Here is a 6000-nt window from a genome sequence, read left to right as displayed (position 1 = left end):
GCGAGTGTCATCTCCTTGCTAGAAACGAGAGGTAGGCGTGACTTCCAAATGTAATTCCATATTTCTGTGCCATTATATCTGTGGCGATATGTATAACAGTCGACTGATGCGTCATGCATGAGACCAATTCACAAATATAGGCCTTTTTTTAAAGATGTGATTCATTTCTAGCGCTGTTACACGTCGCCTCAGACTACTCACTGCCGACAATTTTCTAATCAATACAAACTTATTTGTAAATTAATACCTAAGATAATATTTTGATTTGTCGAAATTACGATAATGTCAACTTCACGTGAAAACAGTTTTAATGACACTATTTACGGGAAAAAAAAAAACAGTTTTAAGCATTCTTGGTCTGTAAATATATTATTTAATTGATGTACGTAACAACAAATAATGTACATCATACGGTCCTTCCATTTTTTTTTTTGACACATAAGTCCGTAGGAATACCAAATTTTTTCAGCAAATGGTGGCGCGCTTCTACAATTGAACATTTTATTTTCTAAGAATTTAATTTTGACAAAAAAAATTTATCAGTTCAACTTCAAACAAGTTCTAAAAGTATTTGTAGTATTTTGAACTAATAAAATTCTAAAAGTAGTATATATGCATTTAGGAAACCTCAAAACACACAGTAGAAACACAAATTAGGTCTGTATTTAACTCAAAAGTGAAACTCAGACCCAATCAACATTTTATTCACCATGAAACGCAGACTAAATATGAGTTTCACTATATGCTTTAAGCTTTAACTAATATTTGTTGTTATTATTTGTTCAAAATATCTAAATTTCACGTCTGAGTGTAACACAAATTTAGTCTACGCTAAGCTAGTAAGCTATGTTTGAGATTTTTTTTTTCCAAGCATACTACTATTAAATTTTTTTTTATTGTAAAATGCTACAGATAGAAGTTCGAGAAACAAACTGTTGACAATGACAGTATGACGCATTGACGCGATCACGAGGCGAGATCGTCATTAGTTGGTGGGGAATCAAGTTGGTTGTGAAGAGATGCTCATTGGTTGTGATCTCAAGCGGGGCCCACCTAGTAGATATGGTTTGCCTAGGCTCATGAGTTGGCTTGTCCAGGCAAAAAGAAAGTTTTCTTTTTTTTTTCTTTCCGAAACTAATAATTGTATAAAATTCATTTACCCTTTTTAACACATCAAATAAATATACTTTCCATTTCCTACAAAAACAAAACAAAACAAAATAAAATACTTTCCTTAACATATTATTCTTTTAGGACTCAATTTCAGAAAGCATCTTCCTTTCTTTTCCTTCCTTTTCTTCTCTGTTTCTCCAATATCTCAACAATTCCAGTGCCTTCGACTTTTATGTGATTGATCATGTTCTCCTAAATGCTAAATTCTAAAATTTTGACATAAAGTGAAATTTTATAGTTTGTGATCAAACATATATTGAGAATCAATTATATAAAAATTTTATGTTAAGAATGGAGATCAATTTTACGAGTAAGGCTAGGATATGACATGCTCACCCACTCCTCCTCGTGAGCAGAAATTTTCAGCCATTAGATCCATCTAAGATTAGTGCTATCATAGATTGAGTAGATGCATAGGAATTTGAGATTTTGAGTAACTTTCTCTCTGTTAGACTATTTCTTCTCCATTACGACCTTTCTCTTCTTACCCGTCCCGCACTTCTCTACTCTCTCCCTTGCGATTATGCTAGCTCTCCCTTGCGATTTCACCTCTCGACGCTCTCTCACCGAGCTAAGCTAGGGTTCGTCCCATGAATTCAGGGATCCTTTTTGTACAAAATTTACAAAGTTGACCTGACATTTCTCACGGATATGTTCAACCTTGCAATTGTGAGAAATGTGCTAAAAACTGCATAACAGAAAACATATGTATATAGCAAAACAAGAATCAAAGAGATCAACTTAAATTTTTTAAAACATCATTAGAGACTTCAACATTTCACATACATCAAAAATATAATCTCACACTTTACCTATACCAAAATGTAATCCCAAATTTTATCTATACCAAAATATAACTCCACGGTTAACTAACCTTTGCAAAAGGATCTAATCGACTACCACCTAACCAGTCTTCAATTTCATGCATGTTTGAGCATTGTGTCCTATTTTCTTATGACAATTTGAGCAAGTCGTCAACTTTTTCTCAATTGGATGTTTATGCCTATGAGGTTTTCTCCTCCCATGTTTGAGCATTGTGTCCTATTTTCTTATGACAATTTGAGCAAGTCATCAACTTTTTCTCAATTGAATGTTTATGCCTCTGAGGGGGGTCTCAATAGTTCATCTCTTCAAAGCTTCACCACTTATGATAAGGTGCTTGACAGTAGTGTCTTCAACATGCTCGGTTGACATGTCACCCCGCATACCTTCTGCAATTTCATCTAATTCATTGTACCATGTTTCAAGCTTTGTATTAGCAATGATGTACAAAAAGGCCTCCAGAAATCATCAACAATCTTCATGGTTTTCATGCAAAGATATTCATATCTATGAAAATGAAATTAAAATTAATATGTAATAACAAAAAAATAAGCATAAAATTAAAATTCGGATATGGTATTACCTCAACCTTTATACTTAATCATAAATAATAGTTTAATACTTCTTTGTCATATCATAGGATGTTTCTGTTAGTTTGTAATAATCTAGAAGTCAATAATACGATAAATTATCATAAAACTTTGTTCATGAATTGAATGCTTATTTATATATCATTTTGTTGCCTTGAGTATTATTGAATTTATGGATCATTTCGAGTTCATGACTGAAATTGTGAAACTCCATAATATAGATAATATATACTCTTAAAAGTCACTGACCAAGGTAATTAGCAGGAACACTAATTACCGCGATAAGGTTAGCATGTGGATTAAAAGATGGTTAAGTTTTACAAACCACCTGACACGAGATGTCATTTTAATCACATAGATACATGTTCTAGGAACATGGTATTTCACAGACCCCGAATGAAACATTAAATAGAATTGTGTTCGTGTCATTTATGTTTTCATTCAGTGTCAAGTTCTACAGTATGAGGTATTTATCGTTCCTACTAAGAAATATGTGTGTGTGAGTGTTATCTAACACTGTCCGTAAAAAGCAGTCATAACGGTAGCATTTCCATATGTATAGCTTAGCTGAGGAAGTGATAGTCTGCCAAGAATACTATTTGTCCCTCGTATCTCTATACGAGCTATAGCATCATTGGGCCCCTTGGTAGAGTTAGATTATCTGCATGCGGTATAATTACAAGAGTAATTATATTTGATAATCTACTCAAGATCAAGAAAAGATACAGTTATCAAGGATGACACACATCTACCTTGAAACTGATCTGATAGCTATGTGACAAAAGAACTGACACAAGTAAATTGTTTACTGGATCGTGATATTGTACAGTACAGCATCATCTGTGTAATTGGATGGTCATGATGTATACTGCCAGATGCCGCTCATGATTATAGAAGTTAAAACAGTTTTAACTCTATTTATCAACATAACACAGATTCTATTGGGTCACACCATATAGGAGCTACTCGGAGAATCTTACTGATTAATTATAAATTGATTATAATTAATGTTAAGATGGTTATAATTAATTATACGTGATATAATTAAATTATAAATGTCATATGAAAATGACAAGCAGAAACAACGGTTAATTTATAAGCGTACCCGGTACGTTGTATAAAAGTTACCGAACAACAACCGAAACCGAACCGTGAGAAAATATAATTGTTTAGAACAATTATATATATTTGATTTGGATTTTGATATTAATTAAGGATTTAATTTTGAGCTAAACAACCATTATAAATTAAAACCTTAATTAAACTCAAAGCCAAAAATCAAAATATATATATAAATCAAATATGTTATGCATGTCGGCCAAAGCAAAAATCATCAAAATATATATATGAATAAATCAATGTCGGCCATGAGATGCAAAACTAAATTTGATTTGTTCACTCCTCTAAACCGCCACATTAGGTGGCACGGGCAAAATAGTAATTTCATGCATTTTTGAAAGCTATAAATAGAGGGGTGAGGTGAAAGAGAGATTTACTAATTCACATATATCATATCTGATCTGTCTGATCGATTCGAGTTTCTATTTTCTCTCTTTCTCGATTACGGTTTCGGTGAATAGTGTTTTTGCATAATTCCGCGGTTTATGGTATTTCTGGCAAAAGAAATAAACCGCTCTCCGGTTAGTCCTGGTGGATAACCAATAGAGGTATCACACGTGTGATACTCCGAGTCGATTCCTTCCCTGGTGTAGCTCTACTCGCTCGGTCTGCATTCCAACTGTGATTTGGAAACAAGGTATAAACATGTTATATTAATCTATTTAATTGATAAATAGATTTAATATTTTAGAAATCAATTATGGAGTAGATCTGTAAATAGGATTAAACGGATCTTCTTGATTTATTTAATCCGTAGCTTAAGGTAGATGTAAAAATTTTTGTTTTACCCTTTCCGCACCTTAAACAAATAAATGGGTTTGAACCGTCAAAACCCCAACATACTTAATCAATGGGTTTGAACCGTCAAAACCCAACAGTTTCCACCCTTTTTTTGTTTCTACCTCACTTTCAGTATAACCATCAAATTAAAAAAAATCAAGGTTTACACAAAAGGTTTTTGAAAGGAATTTCACAAGGAAAAAAATTTAATTCATTAAATAAGAAAATGAATTGCATAAAAATAAATTCACAAAAGAAGTCGCTAAACCTAAGGTATGAAGAAATTTCACAATCGTAATCCATCAGACTAAGAAATTTGCATGATCAATTTCCACTTCTTGAAAACCATAGTTGTTAAAAGGAAGTGAGAAGAGAAAGGATGAGATGGGGATCGCGAGATTAGATACCTACAGACTAGATGAGGAGGCCCCGAGTAGATTTAGGGTTTTCAAACTTCAGCCCGACCTGATGATGCCAATGCTAGCGAATTAGGGTTTCTGAATTTGTGGGACGAACCCTCGCTTAGCTCGGCGAGAGAGCGTCGAGAGGTGAAATAGCAAGGGAGAGCTAGCATAATCGCAAGGGAGAGAGTAGAGAAGTGCGAGATGGGTAAGAAGAGAGAGGTCGTAATGGAGAAGAAATAGTTTAACGAATAGAAAGTTACTTAAAATCTCAAATTCCTATGCATCTGCTCAATCTATGATAGCACTAATCTTAGATGGATTTAATGGCCGAAAATTTCTGCTCACGGAAAGGACTGGGTGAGCATGTCACACCCTAGCCTTACTCCAATTTTACATACGTATAATATTTTACTCTAAATTATATAGAAATCATACATAAATAAAAAAAAGGTTAATTGACTTCATTCATATAATTTAAATCTGCCTTAGTGCTTGAAACACATCAACCTTTAGAACAATTGTTTTATCAATAAAATAATTAGGAAAAATTTCACGTATACCCCTCAAAAACTTTAAAATTATGTATTCCCCCCTCATAAATTTTGAAATTACATATTCCCTCTCTAAACTTCAAAAACTCACATATTTATCCATTTTATTGTCTTTTATATAAAAACACATTTTGAATTTATAAAATACCTATTTTACCATTTTATTAAAAAACATAAAATGCCCATCTGACTCCAATTTGAATCTAAAAGTTCCTCTACTGTCCGAATTGCTTTAAGATTTGTGTGCGCTAGATTAGCATGAATCTTAAAGCTAACACACATGAATATTGAAGCAATGTTCACAGATCTTAATGCAATACACACATATCAAAATTGCTTTGAGATCCGTGCATGCTATATTAGCACAAATCTTGAAGCGAACACACAATAATTTTATTGTGATGTGCGTGGAACACATAATAATCTTGACGGTAGAGGAACTCTTTAGATTCAAATTTGAGTTTGATTGAGCATTTTATACTTTTAATGAAGGGTAAAATATATATTTTATAAATTTAGAATGAGTTTTAATATAAAAGACAATAAAATGGATAAATATGT

This window comes from Carex rostrata, chromosome 12 (assembly GCF_964058835.1).
Source record: "Carex rostrata chromosome 12, lpCarRost1.2, whole genome shotgun sequence".
Taxonomy (NCBI): Eukaryota; Viridiplantae; Streptophyta; class Magnoliopsida; order Poales; family Cyperaceae; genus Carex; species Carex rostrata.
The sequence above is the reverse complement of the archived record's forward strand: the minus strand, read 5'-3'. Positions refer to the sequence as shown.